This window comes from Pseudorca crassidens, chromosome 3 (assembly GCF_039906515.1).
Source record: "Pseudorca crassidens isolate mPseCra1 chromosome 3, mPseCra1.hap1, whole genome shotgun sequence".
Classification (NCBI taxonomy): Eukaryota; Metazoa; Chordata; class Mammalia; order Artiodactyla; family Delphinidae; genus Pseudorca; species Pseudorca crassidens.
Genome location: NC_090298.1, coordinates 121,677,865 through 121,702,851, shown reverse-complemented (window position 1 = coordinate 121,702,851; position 24,987 = coordinate 121,677,865). Strand labels below are relative to the sequence as shown.

Here is a 24,987-nt window from a genome sequence, read left to right as displayed (position 1 = left end):
AACCTTGTCTTGTTCCTGATGTTAGTGGAAATGCTTTCAGTTTTTCACCATTGAGGATGATGTTGGCTGTGGGTTTGTCATATATGGCCTTTATTTTGTTGAGGTAAGTTCCCTCTATGTCTACTTTCTGGAGGGTTTTTTATCATAAATCGGTGTTAAATTGCGTTGAACGCTTTTGCTGCATCTATTGAGATGATTGTATGGTTTTTATTCTTCAATTCATTAATATGGTGTATCACATTCATTGATTTGCCTATATTGAAGATTCCTTGCATTCCTGGGATAAACCCCACTTGATCATGGTGTATGATCCTTTTAATGTTTTGTTGGATTCTATTTGCTAGTATTCTGTTGAAGATTTTTGCATCTATGTTCATCGGTAATATTGGCCTGTAGTTTTCTTTCTTTGTCTGGTTTTGGTATCAGGGTGATGGTGGCCTCATAGAATGAGTTTGGAGGTGTTCCTCCCTCTGCTATCTTTTGGAAGAGTTTGAGAAGGATAGGTGTTAGTTCTTCTCTAAATGTTTGATAGAATTCGCCTGTGAAGCCATCTGGTGCTGGGCTTTTGTTTGCTGGTAGATTTTTAATCACAGTCTCATTTTCAGTGCTTGTGATTGGTATGTTTATATTTTCTGTTTCTTCCTGGTTCAGTCTCGGAAGGCTGTGCTTTTCTAAGAATTTGTCCATTTCTACCAGGTTGTCCATTTTATTGGCATAGAGTTGCTTTTAGTAATCTGTCATGATCCTTTGTATTTCTGCAGTGTCAGTAGTTACTACTTTTTCGTTTCTAATTCTATTGATTTGAGTCTTCTCCGTTGTTTTTCTTGATGAGTCTGGCTAATGGTTTATCAATTTTATTGATCTTCTCAAGGCACAAGCTTGTGGGCTTTCCTGATGGTGCAGTGGTTGAGAGTCCGCCTACCGATGCAGGGGACATGGGTTCGTGCCCCGGTCCAGGAAGATCCCACATGCCACGGAGCAGCTGGGCCCGTGAGCCATGGCCGCTGAGTCTGTGCGTCTGGAGCCTGTGCTCTGAAACGGGAGAGGCCACAGCAGTGAGAGGCCCACGTACTTCCAAAAAAAAAAAGCACCAGCTTTTACTTTTATTGATCTTCCCTATTGTTTCCTTCATTTCTTTTTCATTAATTTTTTTTCTTTCCTATAACTCTATTTTGTTTATTCTTTTTTTTTTTTTCCCAGAGGGCAAACCTTTTAATGCCAGCCATGGCTGGTTTCATCAGTTCAAGGTTAGAGCCAAACTTCACAATGTAAAAGTAAGTGGAGAGGCAGCAAGTGCAGATAGGGTAGCTGTCCAGGAACTTCCGGAAACACTTTGAGAAATTATTGATGATGCTGTGTATTTACCGAAGCAGGTTTTTTTTTTTTTTTACATCTTTATTGGGGTATAATTGCTTTACAATGGTGTGTTAGTTTCTGCTTTATAACAAAGTGAATCAGTTATACATATACATATATTCCCAAATCTCTTCCCTCTTGCGTCTCCCTCCCTCCCACCCTCCCTATCCCACCCCTCCAGGCTGTCACAAAGCACCGAGCCAATATCCCCGTGCCATACGGCTGCTTCCCACTAGCTATCTACCTTACTACGTTTGTTAGTGTGTATATGCCCATGACTCTCTCTCGCCCTGTCACAGCTCACCCTTCCCCCTCCCCATATCCTCAAGTCCGTTCTCCAGTAGGTCTGTGTCGTTATTCCTGTCTTACCCCTGGGTTCTTCATGACATTTTTTTTTTCTTCTTAAATTCCATATATATGTGTTAGCATATGGTATTTGTCTTTTTCTTTCTTACTTCACTCTGTATGACAGAGTCTAGGTCTATCCACCTCATTATAAATAGCTCAATTTCGTTTCTTTTTATGGCTGAGTAATATTCCATTGTATATATGTGCCACATCTTCTTTATCCATTCATCCAATGATGGACACTTAGGTTGTTTCCATATCCAGGCTATTGTAAATAGAGCTACAATGAACATTTTGGTACATGACTCTTTTTGGATTTTGGTTTTCTCAGGGTATATACCCAGTAGTGGGATTGCTGGGTCATATGGTAGTTCTATTTGTAGTTTTTTAAGGAACCTCCATACTGTTCTCCATAGTGGCTGAACCAATTCATATTCCCACCAGCAGTGCAAGAGGGTTCCCTTTTCTCCACACCCTCTCTAGCATTTATTGTTTCTAGATTTTTTGATGATGGACATTCTGACTGGTGTGAGATGATATCTCATTGTAGTTTTGATTTGCATTTCTCTAATGATTAATGATGTTGAGCATTCTTTCATGTGTTTGTTGGCAGTCTGTATATCTTCTTTGGAGAAATGTCTATTTAGATCTTCTGCCCATTTTTGGATTGGGTTGTTTGTTTTTTTAATATTGAGCTGCATGAGCTGCTTGTATATTTTGGAGATTAACCTTTTGTTAGTTGCTTCATTTGCAAATATTTTCTCCCATTCTGAGGGTTGTCTTTTGGTCTTGTTTATGGTTTCCTTTGCTGTGCAAAAGCTTTTCAGTTTCATTAGGTCCAATTTGTTAAATTTTGTTTTTATTTCCATTTTCTAGGAGGTGGGTCAAAAGGGATCTTGCTGTGATTTATGTCACAGAGTGTTCTGCCTATGTTTTCTTCTAAGAGTTTGATAGTTTCTGGCCTTACATTTAGGTCTTTAATCCATTTTGAGCTTACTTTTGTGTATGGTGTTAGGGAGTGATCTAATCTCATACTTTTAAATGTATCTGTCCAGTTTTCCCAGCACCACTTATTGAAGAGGCTGTCCTTTCTCCACTGTACATTCCTGACATCTTTATCAAAGATAAGATGACCATATGTGTGTGGGTTTATCTCTGGGCTTTCTATCCTGTTCCATCTTTCTGTTTTTGTGCCAGTACCATACTGTCTTGATTACTGTAGCTTTGTAGTATAGTCTGAAGCTAGGGAGCCTGATTCCTCCAGCTCCTTTTTTCGTTCTCAAGTTTGCTTTGGCTATTCGGGGTCTTTTCTGTTTCCATACAAATTGAGAAATTTTTTGTTCTAGTTCTGTGAAAAATGCCAATGGTAGTTTGATAGGGATTGCATTGAATCTGTAGATTGCTTTGGGTAGTAGAGTCATTTTCACAATGTTGATTCTTCCAATCCAAGAACATGGTATATCTCTCCATCTATTTGTATCATCTTTAATTTCTTTCATCAGTGTCTTATAGTTTTCTGTATACAGGTCTTTTGTCTCCTTAGGTAGGTTTATTCCTAGATATTTTATTCTTTTCATTGCAATGGTAAATGGGAGTGTTTTCTTGATTTCCATTTCAGATTTTTCATCATTAGTGTATAGGAATGCCAGAGATTTCTGTGCATTAATTTTGTATCCTGCTACTTTACCAAATTCATTGATTAGCTCTAGTAGTTTTCTGGTAGCATGTTTAGGATTCTTTATGTATAGTATCATGTCATCTGCAAACAGTGACAGCTTTACTTCTTCTTTTCCACTTTGGGTTCCTTTTATTTCCTTTTCTTCTCTGATTACTGTGGATGAACCTTCCAAAACAATGTTGAATAATAGTGGTGAGAGTGGGTAACCTTGTCTTGTTCCTGATGTTAGTGGAAATGCTTTCAGTTTTTCACCATTGAGGATGATGTTGGCTGTGGGCTTGTCATATATGGCCTTTATTATGTTGAGGAAAGTTCCCTCTATGCCTACTTTCTGCAGGGTTTTTATCATAAATGGGTGTTGAATTTTGTCAAAAGCTTTCTCTGCATCTATTGAGATGATCATATGGTTTTTCTCCTTCAATTTGTTAATATGGTGTATCACATTGATAGATTTGCGTATACTGAAGAATCCTTGCATTCTTGGAATAAACCCCACTTGATCATGGTGTATGATCCTTTTAATGTGCTGTTGGATTCTGTTTGCTAGTATTTTGTTGAAGATTTTTGCATCTATGTTCATCAGTGATATTGGCCTGTAGTTTTCTTTCTTTGTGACATCCTTGTCTGGTTTTGGTATCAAGGTGATGGTGGCCTCGTAGAAGGAATTTGGGAGTGTTCCTCCCTCTGCTATCTTTTGGAAGAGTTTGAGAAGGATAGGTGTTAGTTCTTCTCTAAATGTTTGATAGAATTCGCCTGTGAAGCCATCTGGGCCTGGGTTTTTGTTTGTTGGAAGATTTTTAATCACAGTTTCAATTTCAGTGCTTGTGACTGGTCTGTTCATATTTTCTATTTCTTCCTGATTCAGTCTTGGCAGGTTGTGCATTTCTAAGAATTTGTCCATTTCTTCCAGATTGTCCATTTTATTGGCATAGAGTTGCTTGTAGTAATCTCTCATGATCTTTTTTATTTCTGCAGTGTCAGTGTTACTTCTCCTTTTTCATTTCTAATTCTGTTGGTTTTAGTCTTCTTCCCTTTTTTCTTGATAAATCTGGCTAATGGTTTATCAATTTTGTTTATCTTCTCATAGAACCAGGTTTTAGTTTTATTGATGTTTGCTATTGTTTCCTTCATTTCTTTTTCATTTATTTGTGATCTGATCTTTATGATTTCTTTCCTCTGCTAACTTTGGGGGTTTTTTGTTCTTCTGTCTCTAATTGCTTTAGGTGTAAGCTTAGGTTGTTTATTTGAGATGTTTCTTGTTTCTTAAGGTAGTATTGTATTGCAATAAACTTTCCTCCTAGAACTGCTTTCGCTGCATCCCATAGGTTTTGGGTTGTCGTGTTTTCATTGTCATTTGTTTCTAGGTATTTTTTTATTCCCTTTTTGATTTCTTCAGTGATACCTTGATTATTAAATAGTGTATTGTTTCGCCTCCATGTGTTTGTATTTTTTACACAATTTTTCCTGTAATTGATATCTAGTCTCATAGCGTTGTGGTCGGAAAAGATACTTGATATGATTTCAGTTTTCTTAAATTTACCAAGCCTTGATTTGTGACCCAAGATATGATCTATCCTGGAGAATGTTACATGAGCTCTTGAGAAGAATGTGTATTGTGTTGTTTTTCAATCAAATTTCCTATAAATATCAATTAAGTCCATCTTGTTTAATGTAACATTTACAACTTGTGTTTCGTTATTTATTTTCATTTTGGATGATCTGTCCATTGGTGAAAGTGGTGTCTTAAAGTCTCCTTGTATGATTGTGTTACTGTCGATTTCCCCTTTTAAGGCTGTTAGCATTTGCATTATGTATTGAGGTGCTCCTATGTTGGGTGAATAAATATTTACAATTGTTATATCTTCTTTCTGGATTGATTCCTTAATCATTTTGTAGTGTCCTTCTTTGTCTCTTGTAGTAGTCTTTGTTTTAAAGTCTATTTTGTCTGATATGAGAAATGCTACTCCAACTTTCTTTTGATTTCCATTTACATGGAATATCATTTTCCATCCCCTCATTTTCAGTCTGTATGTGTCCCTAGGTCTGAAGTGGGTCTCTTGTTGACAGCATATATACGGGTCTTGTTTTTGTATACATTCAGCCAGTCTGTGTCTTTTGGTTGGCGCATTTAATCCATTTACTTCTAAGGTAATTATCGATATGTATGGTACTATTACCATTTTCTTAATTGTTTGGGGCTTGTTATTTTAGGTCTTTTCCTTCTCTTGTGTTTCCTGCCTAGAGAGGTTCCTTTAGCATTTGTTGTAAAGCTGGTTTGGTGGTGCAGAATTCTCTTAGCTTTTGCTTGTCTGTAAAGGTTTTAATTTCTCTGTCAAATGTGAATGAGAGCCTTGCTGGGTAGAGTCAACTTGCTTGTAGGTTTTTCCCTTTCATCACTTTAAATATGTCCTGTCACTCCCTTCTGGCTTGCAGAGTTTCTGCTGAAAGATCAGCTGTTAATCTTATGGGGATTCCCTTGTATGTTATTTGCTGCTTTTCCCTTGCTGCTTTTAATATTTTTTCTTCGTATTTGATTTTTGATAGTTTGATTAATATGTGTCTTGGCGTGTTTCTCCTTGGATTTATCCTGTATGGGACTGTCTGCACTTCCTGGACTTGATTAACTATTTCCTTTACCATATTAGGGAAGTTTTCAATTATAATTACTTCAAATAATTTCTCATTCCCTTTCTTTTTCTCTTCTTCTTCTGGGACCGATATAATTTGAATGTTGGTGCATTTAATGTTGTCCCAGAGGTCTCTGAGACTGTCCTGAATTGTTTTCATTCTTTTTTCTTTATTCTGTTCTGTAGTAGTTATTTCCACTATTTTATCTTCCAGGTCACTTACCTGTTTTCTGCCACAGTTATTCTGCTATTGATTCCTTCTAGAGAATTTTTAATTTAATTTATTGTTTTGTTCATCATTGTTTGTTTACTCTTTAGTTCTTCTAAATCCTTGTTAAACATTTCTTTTATTTTCTCCATTCTATTTCCAAGATTTTGGATCATCTTTACTATCAGTATTCTGAATTCTTTTTCAGGTAGACTGCCTATTTCCTCTTCATTTGTTAGGTCTGGTGGGTCTTTACCTTGCTCCTTCACCTTCTGTGTGTTTCTCTGTCTTATCATTTTGCTTAACTTACCATGTTTGGGGTCTCCTTTTTGCAGGCTGCAGGTGTGTAGTTCCTGTTGTTTCTGGTGTCTGCCTCCAGTGGCTAAGGTTGGTTCAGTGGGTTGTGTAGGCTTCCACTAGTTGGTGGAGGTGACTAGTGCCTGTGTTCTGGTGGATGAGGCCGGATCTTGTCTTTCTGGTGGGCAAGTCCACGTCTGGTGGTGTGTTTTGGGGTGTCTGTGACTTTATTATGATTTTAGGCAGCCTCTTTGCTAATGAGTGGGTTTGTGTTCCTGTCTTGCTAGTTGTTTGGCATAGTGTCCAGCACTGTAGCTTGCTGGTCGTTGTAGTGGAGCTGGGTCTTGGCATTGAGATGGAGATCTCTGGGAAATTTTTGCTGTTTGATATTACGTGGAGCTGGGAAGTCTGCTGGACCAATGTCCTGAACTCAGCTCTCCCACCTCAGAGGCACAGGCCTGACGCCTGGCCGGAGCACCAAGATCCTGTCATCCACACAGCTCAGAATAAAAGTGAGAAAGGAAAGAAAGAAAGAGAGAGAGAGAGAGAGAGAGGTAGGGAGGTAGGGAGGGAGGAAGCAAGGAAGGATGGAATGGAGGGAAAAAATAAAATGAATAAAAAGTTATTAAAATAAATAATTATTAAAATAAAAAAAATTTTTTTAAGTATTAAAAGAAAAAGAGAGCAGCCAAACCAAAAACACAAATCCCACAATAATTAAAAGTGCTAAAAAGTATGCTAACAAAAGAAAGGGAAAAATATATATATATCGTTGTTCCCAAAGTCCACTGCCTCAATTTTGGGATGATTTGTTGTCTATTCAGGCATTCCACCGATGTAGTGTACATCAGGTTGACTGTGGGTATTTAATCTGCTGCTGAGGCTGCTGGGAGAGATTTCCCTTTCTCTTCTTTGTTCGCACAGCTCCCGGGGTTCAGCTTTGGATTTGGCCCCGCCTCTGCGTGTAGGTTGCCTCAGGGCGTCTGTTCTTCGCTCAGACAGGATGGGGTTAAAGGAGCAGCTGCTTCAGGGGCTCTGGCTCACTCAGGCCACGGGGAGGGACGGGCACGGATGCGGGGTGAGCCTGTGGTGGCAGAGGCCAGTGGGATGTTGCAGCAGCCTGAGGCGCGCCGTGCGTTCTCCCAAGGAAGTTGTCCCTGGATCCTGGGACCCTTGCAGTGGCGGGCTACACAGCCTACCCGCCAGGGAGGTGTGGAGAGTGATCTGTGCTCGCACACAGGTTTCTTGGTGGCGGCAGCAGCAGCCTTAGCGTCCCATGCCCGTCTCTGGGGTCCGTGCTGTTAACTGCGGCTCGCGCCTGTCTCTGGAGCTCGTTTAGGCGTTGCTCTTAATCCCCTCTCCTTGCGCACCCCGAAACAATGGTCTCTTGCCTCTTAGGCAGGTCCAGAGTTTTTCCCGGACTCCCTCCCAGCTAGCTGTGGCGCACTAGCCCCCTTCAGGCTGTGTTCACTCAGCCAATCCCAGTCCTCTCCCTGCGATCCGACTGAAGCCCGAGCCTCAGCTCCCAGTCCCGCCCGCCCCGGCGGGTGAGCAGACAAGCCTCTCGGCCTGGTAAGTGCCGTTCGGCATCGATCCTCTGTGTGGGAATCTCTCCGCTTTGCCCTCTGCACCCCTGTTGCCGTGCTCTCCTCTGCGCCTCTGAACCTTCCCCCTCCGCCACCTGCAGTCTCCGCCCACGAAGGGGCTTCTAGTGTGTGGAAACCTTTCCTCCTTCACGGCTCCCTCCCACTGGTGCATGTCCTATTGTTTCGTCTCTGTTTTTTCTTTTTTCTTTTGCCCTATCCAGGTACGTGTGGAGTTTCTTGCCTTTTGGGAGGTCTGAAGTCTTCTGCCAGCATTCAGTAGGGGTTCAGTAGGAGTTGTTCCACATGTAGATGTATTTCTGATGTATTAGTGGGGAGGAAGGTGATCTCCACGTCTTACTCTTCTGCCATCTGAAGCTCCCCTCAGAAGCTGTGATCCTGAATGAAGTCTTCAGGCTAAAGAGAAAAAATTCAAAACACTCTTCTAAATTAATTAGATCCATCAAATTTCATAGAACTTGGATTTTCTATGTTGATGCTGATATTCACACTTTAAACATGTACCCCTAGTTTCATCTGTTTTGTCCTTTGTTCTTTTGGGGTCTGTGGTGGCTGGTGGTAATGTAGGTGTGGAGAAGACACACCTTCTTGGCTTGCCATAAATGAAGGTCAATGGTCTTATTTCTTCTCAAAGCAATATAGGCATTCAGAAATGTGTTACTACTTGAGCAAATGTAAGCAGAGGCTCTCAGTTCATAGGGCCCATTTTTCTTGGGGATAATTATGTAAATAACTGGAACTTAAACAGATTTCAATTGCTATTACTTGAACATGCATACTTGAGTAGGGTTTTTCATGACTGAGAAAAGAAATCTGAGGCCTGTGCATTTGCAGCATTCAGTAACATAAATGCTCATTTCTGAACTGTGATTGTATGTTGTTTCACAGCTCTTGCTGATACATGCTCAATTCCTGTCATGGCTTTGGGCTGATTACATTTCTATAAACTATGCAGATTCTAGGCATGGCCAATGTATAACAATGAGGCATATATATATATATATATATATATATATATATATATATATATATATATAGTGTGTGTGTGTGTGTGTTAGCTAGATGTAAACTTCCATCAGATATTTGACTAAAATACATTTTTCTAAATGTTTAAAGCCATATTTGCCAGTTTAGATTCAAATTTGCTAATGTAAAGAGACAATTTTCCAAGCAAACGTGTGCACTTTTCTCTTTTGACTGAAAGTGGACATGTCCAGGGAGCACTGATTTTGTTGCAAGCAGTGATATAATAGAGAAGGAACCACAGAAATTAGGGCAGGGGGAGTGTGATTGGCAGTTTGATCAGGACTAAAATCCACACAGAGATTGGAAGTTATCTCTTCTGGCAGAAAAAATCAAAGAAACAAAACCAAAAGCAAAGAGCTGGCAACATGCAGAAGATAGACAGATAGTTAGGTAAGCAGATGATAGATAGATAAATAGATAGATAGAGAGATAGAGAGATAGATAGAAAGACAGAGATAGACAGATAGATAGCCACAGGGATATTGTAATTTCCCACTTTTTTCTATTCCATTAAGACTATTAGATGTGAGTACCCACTTTTTTCTATTCCGCTAAGACCATTAGATGTAAGTAGCATATTTTAGAATAGCAGGGAGCCAGGAAAGAGCTATGATAATCCCTAGGTATAGGAATTACTTAAAATGTCTGAAATCCTTTGCCCTACCCCCTCCCCATTGTCTTTAAGAAAAAGTCCCTTGTCCCTCAAGTGGCTGTAAGTCCTGAGATGATCCAGTTCCTACCTACTCTTTAGCCTCATTTGTGACTTTCTTTAACAAATTATTCTGCTTCTGTCAAACTGACATTCTTTCAGTTCCTTGCATGGCCATATCCTCCATGGAATCTGAGTATTCACACAACCTAATATTTCTGATTGATGACCCTGTTCTCTCCTCCCACGCTTATACTTTCACATAGTAAAATGCTATTTGTCTTTCAGGTTTCAGCTCAAGAGTCACTTTCTCAAGGAGGCCTTCCCTGATCTTCCATCTCCCTGATGAGTCGAGGCCTCCCCACTATGTGTTCCTATAGCAATCTAAACTTCTCCTTCACAGCACTCATTGCTATTGAAACCACCTCTTTAAAGTCTGTCTTTTCTATTATACTGTGAGCTCCATGTGTTCATTGCAATATCCAAGAAACTCGCCTGGTTTGTGACCAAATTTTTGAATGTATCAAGAAGTGAAGCCAAGTAGAGAGGCTCCAGGGAAAGTGAACACTTGTATGTAAAACGTGAGGAATAATACATACTTACAGGTTGTTGTTGAAATAAGTCACGTAAAACATCTACTGAAGTTTCTGGTAAATGGGCTAGTCAATTTGTAACTTTCCTCCCATATACTTTAAATCATCTCTAGATTACTTATAATACCAATGTAAATGCTATGCAGATAGTTGTAAATACAATGTAAATGCTGTATAAATAGTTGCTGGCACACAGAAAGTTCAAGTTTTGAATTTTGGGAATTTTTTTCCAAACATTTTCAGTGCATGATTGGTTGAATCACTGATATGGAACCCATGGATATGGGCTAAATATATATATATATACACACACACACACACACACATAAAATCTTGTTAAAACAGCATGAAGGACCTTGAAAATAAAGGGCCTGTCTACCCTTCCAACCTCATCCATTGTGGCTTTCCCACATTCTCTTTACTCATTCTTTTCTGGTCTTCTTGCTGTCTCTCAGAGAATCATGCCCCTTGCCATAAGAAACAAGTTCCCTAATATTCTCTAACAATCCCTACCTTTCCTATTTAACTCTTAAATATTTTTCACTTCTCAGCTCAGATGTCACTTACACTTGGAAGTCACCTACCAACCACAGGCTAGTTTAGATCTCACTGCTCTATATTCTGTTTACCCTGCAACTTACGTATGATTTGCTTATCACAATTGCAATTTTGTATTTATTTGTGTGATTTCCTAATTGTCAAACTTTCTCATTATAAGATTCACAGAAGCAGGCACCAAGTCTTGTTATATTCACCATTGTCCAGTGAGCCTGATACATGTTTGTGTTCATGAATGAATACACATATGTCTCCACTATCTGGTACTTGTGATAGAAGGGGTACATTTCTGGTTTAGAAACAAACTTCACTCAAATTTCTTCAGTGTGGTTGTTGAAGATGTTAAATTCATGGAGGCAGATATAGGCTCTTCTTGTGAACCTCTATGTAACTGAAACCAAAGATGCTGTTGGTTTTGTATTCACAGCTGAGGGTAAAAATCAAAGGCTGGCTTTTTAAAGTGAACTTAACTTTGGAGCTGAATATGGATTTTAGTTGTATTGTAAGTCTCTCATCAAGATCTAGGAAAGATATTCCTTAATCTTGGATATTTTCCCCCATAAATCACTCTTGAGAAATTATTTAGCTAAATCATGAAGCAGAATTTTATCTGTCCTAGTAGAAGTTACCAATAAAGCAGTTCATCTCATAAGGCATAAAAATTCTGGTGAAAGGATTAGAGAAGAAATGTTAGCACAAACAGAACAAAGGAGTTTTGATTTGTACTAGGCAATCATAAAGGGAGTCTAAATCCTAATGAATCTTTTGCTTTCTTTGGAAGCAACTGGCCTGTTAGGCATTTAATACTCCAGTCCCATGTGGTAGAAGCAGTAACAGTTTTCTACACAACCAACATGTTTTTTATGCAGGTGTGAACAGATGAAATTGTACATCTGAGTACAGATGAGATGAAAAAATAAACCATTGAAAATCTGAGCTAAAAATGGCCATATCCATTTGGCATAAGCAAACATAATACCATGGGAAATGACACAGGATATTAAGTTCAGCAGTTTCCCTCCAGCCTGGGACTCATGTCTTTGCTTCTTTGAGGTAGTATGGTGGTTATTTTTGGGGATGTATGAAAGGTTTTTTTCCTAAAGCTTCTCTATTATTTCCTCTACATAATAAAACCCCTGGTCCTACAGAGATGCCCCAATTTTTTTTTTTTTTTTTTGCGGTACGCGGACCTCTCACTGCCATGGCCTCTCCCGTCGCAGAGCACAGGCTCCGGACGCGCAGGCCCAGCAGCCATGGCTCACGGGCCCAGCCACTCCGCGGCATGTGGGATCTTCCCAGACCGGGGCACGAACCCGTGTCCTCTGCATCAGCAGGCGGACTCTCAACCACTGCGCCACCAGGGAAGCCCGGCCCCAAAATTAATTGAGTTCATTATTATGATTGGACAATAGCTTTCCACTAATGCACCTTTGTTTTTCCACTTTTTTTCCCACTAATCACCATTTGAGATTAAGAAGTTTAATGCCTTTTGTCATAAAAAGCAACACGTTAAATGAGTTCCTTGGAAGAAGGAGTAGTAGTAGATTTTAAAGAACACTTATTAACTTATAAAAATTGACACCAACCACGTTAGAGATACATGGGAGATGGAAAAAAATAAAAGACCAAACAAAGTTAATGATAATTTAAGAACTGTTTTCTATTAATCTTTTTTTTTTTTTTTTGCGGTATGCAGGCCTCTCACTGTTGTGGCCTCTCCCGTTGCGGAGCACAGGCTCCGGACGTGCAGGCTCAGTGGCATGGCTCACGGGCCCAGCCGCTCCGTGGCATGTGGGATCTTCCCGGACCGGGGCACGAACCCGTGTCCCCTGCATCGGCAGGCGGACTCTCAACCACTGTGCCACCAGGGAAGCCCCCTAATCATTTTTTTTAATAAGGAAAAATCCCATGTATATATTTGTTTGAGTAAGCCATATACAGTCATTTGTGATTACAGGAATTATATGGATTGTTTCCAAATATTTATGCCAGAAATTACAAATCAAATAAAGCTTATTACACCCTTCATGGGGCTTGAAACAATACTATGAAAATAGTCACCCACACCTGAGCTCACATCAAAATGCATTTTTTTCTAGGGTTGCACTGCCACTCCACCCTAGTTTGGTTGGGTGCCTTTCAATTCCATGCTCACAGCAGAATATCCTTTATGCATATGGCCTGCAATGAGACTTTTACTATTCCAGCGCTCATGTTCTGGGTTCCCAGCCATGTCTGCAGGGTGAACTTCTCTACCTCCAGAAAAGTTAGAGATGGAAGTCTTTCTTCTGCAGTCACATGCTACTTATTCACATGTTCTTTGGGTTCTTTTGTACAATCACATATATTTTCGTTCAGTCTTGAGTACAGTTGGCCCTTTATCTTTAAAATACTCATTCTAATACAAGTGGTAAAGTTTAGTTTGTCCTATATCTCTGTTACAAATTTTAGCCTGGAAAACCAGTACAGCCCCCACAAAACACCATCCACTTGTCATGTAGACCTTTGGTTGTTGTTTCTCTTATGGTTTCTCCTTTTTTTTTTTTTTTTTTTTTTTTTTAGAATAAATCTAAATTCCTTACTATGATTTACAAGGCCCTAAAGGATCTGGCCCTGGTATCTTCCCTAATATATTTCCTGCCTCTCTTCTCCTTTCCTGCTGAACTCCAGTCTTCTTTCATTTTTCAAATAGATTTCCTTTTTCCTGCCTCAGATCTCTTTCTTCCTTTGCTTGGAACATGATTACCTCCAACCTTCACATGTGAGTCTCCTAGATAAAAATTAATATTCTCAAGGATGCTTTTCCTGTTAATCCTGCCTATAGTAGATTCATTCTTTTATAGTACTATGACAATATATAATTAATTCATTTGTTTATTCATTTTTTGGTTTGAATCTCCTAGTGAAATACAAATTCCATAAAAGCAGTGCCTATACATGCTTGACCGTCACAGTCAAGATCCCAGCATCTATGGTGTCTTGCATTAGTAGTTATTTGATAAGTACTTTTGTGAACTTGGGAATGTTAGGAATAACTTCTTAGCTAAGATAAAGTCTTCTTCATTTGAAGAAAATTCTTTTAAGCAAAAAATGAAATTTAAAAAACTGATAAAGTGCATTGTGATATCAACATCTCCATCTAAGAAAGGAGTATATGACCTGTACTGCATAGTGACATCTGCCTGTAAACTCCAACTTTGTATTTAATTGTATTATATCTCATAAACAATTACAGCATAGGAAGAGAGCTACTCATCCTGGGAACTAGGGACAAAGTGATACCAAACTTAGCTCTTAGCATGGGCTGTAAGTCCCTCAAGTGAGGCATGAACTCAAAGCTTGGAAAGTGCTATAAGATATGACATTTTGTTTTAGTGTCTGTCTGCTACATCCTCAGTCCTGGCATGATGCTGGCACGTTATAGGCTCTCAAATATAAATGAATCCATGCAACATCTCACAACTTGGTAATCTTTATTTATAATTAAGCTATTTTTTTTATTGAAGTTAGTCATCTTTTTCTTGCTAAAACAACATATTGCTGATTTTATATCAAAAGTCTGTAGGGAAACACGATTCACTTTACAGCCAGTTTTGCTGAAATATATTGGCCCTGCAAAGCAAGAGACATTTACACTTTGAAATATGCATTGTCATTTATGCTTCAAAAACACAGTCGTCTTCCTTAGCTGTTTCTTGGCTTAATCAGTCCCCAAAGTTGAATAAATGAAAGGAATGGAATGTGTATGAGCATTAAACTACAGTCTAGCAAGGTGACTTTTACTCTGTTCTCCTGCAATTATTAGTGAGCCACTGTTTTGTCTAGATAATTATTTTTCTCATGGATTATCATTGGATTATGAAGTAAAGTGATTCCATGAAAAAGAAAAATGTTCCCAGTTTAAAGTCTTCCCAAACTCTTAAGTAAAAATGCTGTTACAACATTATTTCACCTGTTAAATTTCTGAAATTAAAAACAGAAAAGTAATACGAAGTAATGGTAAGACTGCTATAGATATGGTATTCTAAAATATTGCTAGTGGGAGGGAAAATTGCTATAACAATTTTGAAAGCAATTTAACTATATGTACCTTAAAATTGTTACTGCGTTAGGAGCTAGTAATACCACTTCTAGGAGTTAATAAATACAGATACAGTTGTATTTCTAAAGGTTTATATATAGAAACGCTCATCAAAGCATTAGTAAAGATAACAAAAAGGAAACAATATGTTGTCTAAATATTAGGGATACAGCAGTATAAATAATGACACATGCCTATGATTTAATTCTGAATTGCCATTCAAATGAAAGTTTATGCTTAGAAAGACTATTTAAGGATATAGGGGAAATGCTCAGTTGGTAAAGTTAAGTGAAAAAGGTAGGATATTAAGAGTAAATAGAAGAGGTAAAAATCTCTTTTGTGGAATCTAGCCTGTAGATTTGTTTAGTTTAGCTTGCATGGTGTTAATTGTTTTAACTAGTTGCCAATATTTTAAAAACCAGGATATACCTCTTTAAAAGAACCTTATTTTCAGGTCCTCCCTAAAATCCTGGAGATTTGGCACATTCAGGCCACACCCACCTGGAAGCATCAGTGGTCTGGAGATGAGGAGGCTCAGCTCCCTGAAACCTGGCCTGTGCTTCCTGGTTGGTCACAATCCCCAGCATGCCTGACCGTTGCCCCTCACCCATTGCCTTACTGGCTTGTGAGCTCTTGGCTCTTATGCATCATGATCAGTTTTGCAAAATATGTATGCGTATTCGTGAAATGTTTCCAAAACTTCTCTCAGGGTGGTAGGATAATAGGCGAGTTCCATTTTCTTCTTTATAGTTTTTGTATTTTCCAAATTGTATAACAAAAAGTTATTGTATTTCTGATTAGAAAACAATGACTTATTTATTTTCATTTTTAAAAATTCAAATATAGTTGATTGAAAATATTATATTAGTTTCAGATGTACAGCATTGTGATTCAGTACTTTTACAGATTATACTCCGTTAAAAGTCATTACAAGATAATGGCTATAATTTCCTGTGTTATAGAATATATCCTTATTGCTTATCTGCTTTATACATAGTTTATATCTTTTGATCCCACAACTGTAGTTTGCCCTTCTACCCTTTCCTCTCACCTTTGGTAACCACTTGTTTGTTTTCTGTATCTGTGAGTCTGTTTCCATTTTGCATATATATTCGTTTGTATTATATTTAGATTCCACATATAAGTGATAGCACATAGTATTTGTCTTTCTCTTGTGTGACTTATTTCACTAAGCATAATATTCTCTAGGTCCATACATGTTGGTGCAAATGGCAAAATTTCATGATTTTTTATGGCTGAGTAATATTCCATTGTATATATGTACTGCTTCTTCTTTATCGATTACCCTGTTGATGGACACTTAGGCTGCTTGAGTATCTTGGCTATTGTAAATAGTGTTGCTATGAGCACTGGGGTGGACATATTTTTTCAAATTAGTGTTACGTGTTTTTTTTTTCCGGATATATACCCAGGGGTGGAATTGCTGGATCATATGGCGGTTATATTTTTAGTTTTCTGAGGAACCTCCATACTGTTTTCCATAGTGGCTCTACCGATTTACATTCTCATTAACAGTGTACAAGGGTTCCCTTTTTTCCACATCCTTGCCAACATTTGTTCATTTTGATCATAGCCATATTCTATCAGAAATTAGGAGATATCTCATTGTTTTGATTTGCATTTCTCTGATGATTAGTGATGTAGAGCATTCTTTCATGTGCCTGTTAGCCGTCTGCATGTCTTCTTTGGAAAAATGTCTATTTAGGTCTTCTGTCCATTTTTTGTTTGGGTTTTTTTTTTTAATGTTGTATAAGCTGTTTTTATATTCTGGATATTAGGCCCTTGTCGGTCATATCATTTGCAAATATTTTCTCCCATTCTGTCAGTTGTCTTTTCATTTTGTTGATAATTTCCTTTGCTGCTCAAAAGCTCTTAAGTTTTATTAGGTCCCATTTGTTTATTTTTGCCTTTATTTCGTTTGCCTTAGGAGACAGATACAGAAAAATATTGCAACAATTTACATTAAAGAATGTTCTATGTTTTCTTCAAGGAGTTTTATGGCTTCAGGTCTTACATTTAGGTCTTTAATCCATTTTGAGTTTATTTTTGTGCTAAGTGTGAGGAAATGTTCTAATCTAATTCTTTTACATGTAGCTGTCCAGTTTTCCCAGCACCACTTATTGGAGTCTCTCTTTTCCTCATTGTATGTTCTTGCCTCCTTTGCAATAGGTTAATTGACCATTAAGTATGTGGGTTTATTTCTGGGCTCCCTTTTCCACTTCACTGGTCTCTGTCTCTTTTTGTACAAGTACCATGCTTTTTAAATTAGCTGTAATATAGCGTGAAGTCTGGGAGTGTGATACCTCTAACTCCATTCTTTTTTCTGAAGGTTGCTTTGGCATTTTGGGGTCTTTTGTCGTTAAATATGAATTTAAGGATTATGTGTTGATTCTATGAAAAATAACATGGGTATTTTGATAAGGATTGCATTAAAACTATAGACTGCTTTAGGTAGTATGGCCATTTTAACAATATTATTTCTTCCAATCCAAGAATATGCCAAGAGTATGGGGTATCTTTCCATTTCTTTGTATCGTCTTCAAATTCCTGCATCACTGTTTTATAGTTTTTAGAGTATAGGACTTTCACCTCCTTGGATAAGTTTATTCCTAGGTTTTTAATTATTTTTGATATGATTTTAAACAAAATTGTTTTCTTCCTTTCTTTTTCTGACAGTTATCAGAGTATAGAAAAGCAACCAATTTCTGTATATTAATCTTGTCTCCTGACACTTTGGTGAATTTATTAATCCTAACAGCTTTTAGGTGGAGCCTTTAGGGTTTTCTATATAAAGTATCTTGTCATCAGAAAATAGTGACACTTTTACTTCTTCTTTTCCAATTTAAATGCCTTTTTATTCTTATCGGACTTCTCTGGCTAAGACTTTCAAAATATGTTAAACAGAAGTGAAACTGGGCATCCTTGTCTTACTCCTGAATTTAGAAGAAAGGCTTTCAGTTTTTCACCATTGTGTATGTTAGCTGGTTTTTTTTCATAAATGGCCTTAATTATGTTGAGATATGTTTCCTCTGTACCTACTTTGATGACAGTTTTTGTCATGAATGGCTGTTGAATTTTGTCACATGCGTTTTCTGCATCTATTGAAATTATCATGTGATTTTTGTCCTTTCTTTTGTTAAGGTGGTGTACCACGTTGATTGATTTACCAATGTTGAACCATCCTTGTGTTCCTGGAATAAACTGAACTTGATCAAGGTACGTGATCCTTTTTATATATTGTTGGATTCTGTTTGCTAATATTTTGTTGAGGACTTTTGCATCTATATTCATCAAAGGTACTGGTCTGCAATTTTATTTTTCTGTAGTGTTTTTGGTTTTGGTATCAGAGTAATGGTGGCCTTGTACAATGAATTTGGGAGTGTTTTGCCCTCTTCAATTTTTGAGAATATTTTGAGAAGGACAGTTATTAGTTCTTTTTATATGTTTGATAGAATTCCCATGTGAAGCTGTCCAGTCATGGACTTTTGTTTGTTGGGAGTTTTTTTAATTTATAAGTTCAATTTCACTACTAATGATTGATCTGTTCATTTTGTCTGTTTCTTCCTGATTAAGTCATGGTAGGTTGTATGTTTCTAGAAATTTGTCCATTTCTTCTAGGTTGTCCAATTTTTTGGCATAGAACTGTTCATAGTATTCTCTAAGGAGTTTTTGTTTCTCTGTGGTATCAGTTGTTATTTCTCCTCTCATTAACAAGTATATTTTTTCTATTGATCCCTCCATCCTTATGTAATGCTCTTCTTTGTCTTTTCTTATAGCCTTTGTCTTAAAGCCTGTTTCATCTGATATGAGTATTACTACCCCCACTTTCTTGTCATTTCCATTTACATGAAATATCTTTTTCCATCCCCTCATTTTCAATCTGTATGTGTCTTTAGCCCTCAATTGAGTGTCTTGTAGGCAGTATTATGAAGGGTCTTGTCTTTTTATCTGATAAGCCACTTTATGTCTTTTGATCAGAGCATTTAGTACATTGATATTTAAAGTAATTACTGATAAGTATGTACTTATTGTCATTTTATTACATGTTTTTGGTTGTTTTTGTAGGTCTTTTCTGTTCATTTCTTCTTTTTGTTTCTTTTGTGGTTTGAAGGAAACTTTGGTTAACTTTAGTAGTATGTTTGTATTCCTTTCTTTTTAGTTTTTGTGCATTTAGTTTAGGTTTTTAATTTGTGGTTACCACGAAGTTTATATATGTTGACCCATAGTTATACCTACTTGTTTAAACTGGTAGTTATTTTAAGTTCAAACACATTCTAAAAGATCTACCTTTTTTACTCCCATCCCCCATATTTTGTGTTTTGATGTCTTATTTTATATCTTCATGCTTATCCCTTTAATGTAGTTATAGTTGCTTTTACAATTTTTTCTTTTAATCTACATACTGGCTTGTTTAGGTGGTTGATCCTGAGTCTTTATTATATATTTGCATTTCCTTGAGGGATTTTCCCTTTCCTATAGATTCTTACTTTTTTATTTATAGAAGACCCTTTAACATTTCTTTTAGAGTAGGTTTAGTATTGCTGATTTCTTTTAGTTTTTCCTTATCTGAGAAATTCTTTTTCTTTTCACTTATTCAGAGACATTTATTTTTTTAAGATTTTTATTGGAGTATAATTGCTTTACAATGGTGTGTTAGTTTCTGCTTTATAACAAAGTGAATCAGTTATACATACATATATGTCCCCATATCTCTTCCCTCTTGCATCTCCCTCCCTCCCACCCTTCCTATCCCACCCCTCTAGGTGGTCACAAAGCACCGAGCTGTTCTCCCTGTGTGATGCAGCTGCTTCCCACTAGCTATCTATTTTACGTTTGGTAGTGTATATATGTCCATGCCACTCTGTCACTTTGTCCCAGCTTACCCTTCCCTCTCCCCGTATCCTCAAGTCCATTCTCTAGTACGTCTGTGTCTTTACTCCTGTCTTGCTCCTAGATTCTTCACGACCATTTTTTTTTCAGATTCCATATATATGTGTAAGTATACGGTATTTGTTTTTCTCTTTCTAACTTACTTCACTCTGTATGACAGTCTGTAGGTCCATCCACCTCACTACAAATAACTCAGTTTCGTTCCTTTTTATGGCTGAGTAATATTCCATTGTATATATGTGCCACATCTTCTTATCCATTCATCTGTTGATGGACACTTAGGTTGCTTCCATGTCCTGGCTATTGTAAATAGAGCTGCAATGAACATTTTGGTACATGACTCATTTTGAATTACCGTTTTCTCAGGGTATATGCCCAGTAGTGGGATTGCTGGGTCAAATGGTAGTTCTATTTTTAGTTTTTTAAGGAACCTCCATACTGTTCTCCATAGTGTCTGTACCAATTCACATTCCCACCAGGAGTGCAAGAGTGTTCCCTTTTCTCCACACCTTCTTCAGCATTTATTGTTTCTAGATTTTTTGATGATGGCCATTCTGACCGGTGTGAGATGATATCTCATTGTAGTTTTGATTTGCATTTCTCTAATGATGTTGAGCATTCTTTCATGTGTCTGTTGGCAATCTGTATATCTTCTTTGGAGAAATGTCTATTTAGGTCTTCTGCCCATTTTTTGATTGGGTTGTTTGTTTTTCTGATATTGAGCTGCATGAGCTGCTTGTAAATTTTGGAGATTAATCCTTTGTCAGTTGCTTCATTTGCAAATATTTTCTCCCATTCTGAGGGTTGTCTTTTCGTCTTGTTTACGGTTTCCTTTGCTGTGCAAAAGCTTTTCAGTTTCATTAGGTCCCATTTGTTTATTTTTGTTTTTATTTCCATTTCTCTAGGAGGTGGGTCAAAAAGGATCTTGCTGTGATTTATTTCATAAGAGTTTTCTGCCTATGTTTTCCTCTAAGAGTTTTATACTGTCTGGCCTTACATTTAGGTCTCTAATCCAGTTTGAGTTTATTTTTGTTGAGAAATTCTTTCTCTCTCCTGTTCTAAATTATATCCTGCTGGGTAGAGTATCTTCTGTTGGGATTTTTTTCCCTTTCACTACTTTAAATATATCATGGCCCTTCTGGCCTGCAAACTTTCTGCAGAGAAATCAGTTGATAGTCTTATGGGGATTTCCTTGTATATGACTCTTTGTTTTTCCCTTGCTGCCTTTAGAATTCTATCTTTACCCTTTGCCACTTTAAATACGATATGTCTTGGTGTGTGTCTATTTGGGTTCATCTTGTTTGGGACACTCTGTGCTTCCTATACCTGAAAATCTCTTTCCTTCCTCAGGTTTGGGAAGTTCCAGCCAAGATTTCCTCAAATACATTTTTGATACACTTCTTTTTCTCTTCTCCTTCTGGAAACCCTATAATGCAGTTGTGGAGCACTTTAATGTTATCCCAGAGATCTCAACAGATTGCTTCTTTTTTTCATTTGTATTTCTTTCTGCTTTTCTGATTGGGTGATTTTCATTATTCTCTCTTCCAGCTCACTTATGCATTATCATTTAGTGTGCTGTTCATTCCTTTTAGTCTTTTTTAAAAAAAAAAATTTAGCTATTGAATTATTCATTCTTGATTGGGTATATTTTAAATATTTTTTTAGTTCCTTATTAAAAATATTCACTGTTTAGATCAATTCTTTTCCCTAATTCAGTTAACATTCATATTACCAATGTTTTGAATTCTTTATCTGGTAAATTACTTATTTGTTTCATTATTTTTTCAGGGGTTTTCTCTTGCTTTTTCAATTGAGTAGTTACTCCACATTTCCATTTTGCTTCATACTGTCTGTCTCTATGAATTTAGGTGAAATGGTTACCTACTGTGGTCTTGAAGTGGTGTTCTTGTGTGGGAGTGTCCTTGTACAGACTGTGTGTGACCAGTGCCTTCTATGGGAGAGTTGGATTTGATGTGGATGTCAGTCCTGTTTTTCTTCAGAGTGTGCTGGCAGCTATCACATTGGTAGGGGGTTGAGCTGGAGAAGGAGGGGCTAGAGCCAGTGCTGGGTGTGAGTAGGAACTTCCTATCTTGTCAGGGGTGGGGTCTGATCCCAAGTTGCTGAAGCAGACGTCCTGAGTGTTGGGCTCTAGCTGGCTTTGTTCCATTTAAGTGTGCATTTTTCTCTCTCCCTGCACTGGGACCTTTGCCCTAGAGGAGGGAAGTGCTGAAGCAAGTGGGGCTCCTACATAGACAGAGGTCTGATGCGCTGCCTCTGTAGGTGTCGGCAGCCCTACTCAGAGGCAGCCTCAGGTGCAAGTCTTCTTTGTCTCTCAATGCTGATCACTGCCCTCTGGCTTCCGTCACCCCTGCTCTCTTGTGGAACTGATCCACAGGGCTGCTGCATCCCATGTGGACTCTTGGCAGGTATTAGGAGGTTAGCTGTGGTGAAGGGGCCACCATCAGAGATTGGGCAGTTTCTGAGGTGCCACTTGAGTAAACACCAGCAATGACCACCACCACCCTACCCAGGCTCTGCCCAGGGACCAGGTCACCTTTGTGTCCCATGGTCGAGTGTTTTCCCCAGTTGTGGATGCCCCAGGTCCATTGCTGCACTGTGGCATGGAATGAATGGCTTGTGGCAAGGTGTTTCTGGGAAACCTGGCAGCAGGTAGGGCAGACCCCTCTCCACCGTGCCTCAAGGGCTAGCCCACATGTGTGCTCCTCATGAGTGGAGTCCAGGCTTCCCCAGCAGCACTCCAACCAGCCAAGGGGGCTTGCCTTCTCCTCCACATAGGACCCCAAGACTGGGACACCCAATCTGTGCCTCGACCCACTCACTCCTTAGGGTTGGTGTCTGTAAGCTCCTTTTTCTTCTGAGTCCCCTCCCAGGGGCACAGGTCCTGACACGACTACTTTTCTTCCCTCCCTACCCAGTTACCTGTGGCTCTTTCTTACAGCATTGGTTGTCCAGGAGTCTTTCTGCCAGGTTCCAATCAGTTTTCTGTAGAATTGTTCCACATGTGGCTGTATTTAAGATGTGTTCATGGGGAGAGATGAGCTCCATGTCCACTTACTCTGCCATCTTGACCTCCCCAGACAAATGACTTATTTTTTAAATGTAAATCATTAAACACCACAGAGCCCCATGTGAAACAATTATAAATGGCAGATGTTAACATTAATCTTAAGGAAAATTACATTCCTGAGGCCCTTAGCCAAAATAATGGACCAGGTTATTGATGCTTTATTCATGCAGTGTTTTTTCCCATTATTTAATAAAAACAGATTATTGAAATCTAAATGATATGAAACAGTCTTACTAGACTAAATTCCTTTTGTTTGCTTGAACAGTGTTATAACTTCACCTCAATTCTAAATAAATAATAGCCTCACCTTTAAGAAAACCATTTTGCTCACTGTTCAAGTAGTAAATGTTTCTGATAATAACAGTCAAAGGAATGAAACTGTTATCATTCATATCTTTGTGTGAAAGATCTGTTACATTTTTATTAAAATACTAGTGGATTAGATAAACTAACTGCAGTGGAAGGAATATGCAATATCCCTGAATTGGTGATATTGAACGCCTCCCTTCCCAGTTTTATTGAGATATAATTGACATACAACATTGTATTAATGTAAGGTATACATAATGACTTGGTATACGTTTATATGGCGAAACAATTACCACAGTAAGTTCAGTTAATATCCATCACTACACATAGTTATAAGTTGTTTTTTTGTGTGTGTGATGAGAACTTTTAAGTTATACTCTATTAGAAACTTTCAAATAACAGTATTGGTAAACATAGTAACCCTGCTGTATATTACATCCCCAACACTTCCTTATAACTGGAAGTTTGAACCTTTTGACCATCTTCATCCATTTCCCTACCCCTCACCTCCTGCCTTTGTCAATCACCAACCTATTCTCTGTTTCTATGAGTTCTTTTTTTATTCAGATTCCACATGTATGTGAAATCATACAGTGTTTTTCTCTCTGTCTGGCTTATCTCACTTAGCATAATGCCTTCAAAGTCCATTTACGTTGTTGCAAGTGGCAGAATTTTCTTCTTTTTTATGGCTGAATATTATTCCACATTATTAATAATATCTCTATCTCTATAAACATATACATATATATTCAAAAATGCCAAGGCCAAGTAACACAGAGAAGGTTGAGTAACTCTTCTCGATCAAAAATACATTGCAATTAAATGCAATGTGTGATCCTAATTTTGATCTTGGACCATCAGAAAAATAGTTATAAAGGTCATTGTTGGAACAATTTATAAGACTTGGAATATGGCCCATGCAATAGATAATGGTATTACATCAATATAAAATTTCCTGATTTTTATGATTGCATTATGGCTATGGAAGAGAATGTCCTTACTCTTTATAAACATACCGTGAAATAGATTAGTAAAGGAACATATTATCTCCTACTTACCCTTAATAGGTTCAGAATAAATAATTTGCGTACAAGTATAACCATATACATCTCTTTATTTACATCTCTGTATCTATTGAGAGGAAAAGAGAGAGATAAAATAGAGTAAAATAGGAATAGCTAATGGATCTGATAAAGTGTATATGGAAGTAGTTTATACTGTTCTTGCAAACTTTCTATAATTTAAAATTTTATCAAAATGAAAATTCCAAAAATATTCTAGTTATAACTTACCCTTCTTTGTCTTATCACCTGACAATCTCAGCACTGAGCTCCAGTCCCATCACACAGCCTACCATGTGCTCTCCTGACTCTGTAAGTTTCAGCCCACTCCTTCCTCTCCCTCAAATTCCATATGCTTTCTCTGCCCATCTAAAGCCACACAAGACCTAGGCCAATGGTCATTACTTCTGGAAGTCTTCTAGAATTAGTCTAGCAGGACTTCTAGCCTTACTCAGACTTAATTGATCCTCCTCTGTTGTTTCACAGTATCTGATCCAGGTTGCTAATACAACATGCAAGTCAGAGTAGGCTAGGTTTTACTGTGGTAACAAGGACACAATCTCAGAGGGTTAAAACAACTGAGATTTCTTTCT

At 37.9% G+C, this 24,987-nt stretch overlaps 1 protein-coding gene across 2 annotated transcripts in view; it reads left to right on the top strand.

The window, feature by feature from the left end:
- PRELID2 (PRELI domain containing 2) overlaps nucleotides 1-24,987 on the top strand; it is a 705,022-nt gene that overhangs the window by 605,284 nt on the left and 74,751 nt on the right. For both annotated transcript variants that reach the window (XR_010942158.1, XR_010942160.1), the window contains exon 11: nucleotides 18,188-18,262. The gene's annotated coding sequence lies outside the window, so the exon portion shown is untranslated. The remainder of the gene's footprint in view (nucleotides 1-18,187; nucleotides 18,263-24,987) is intronic.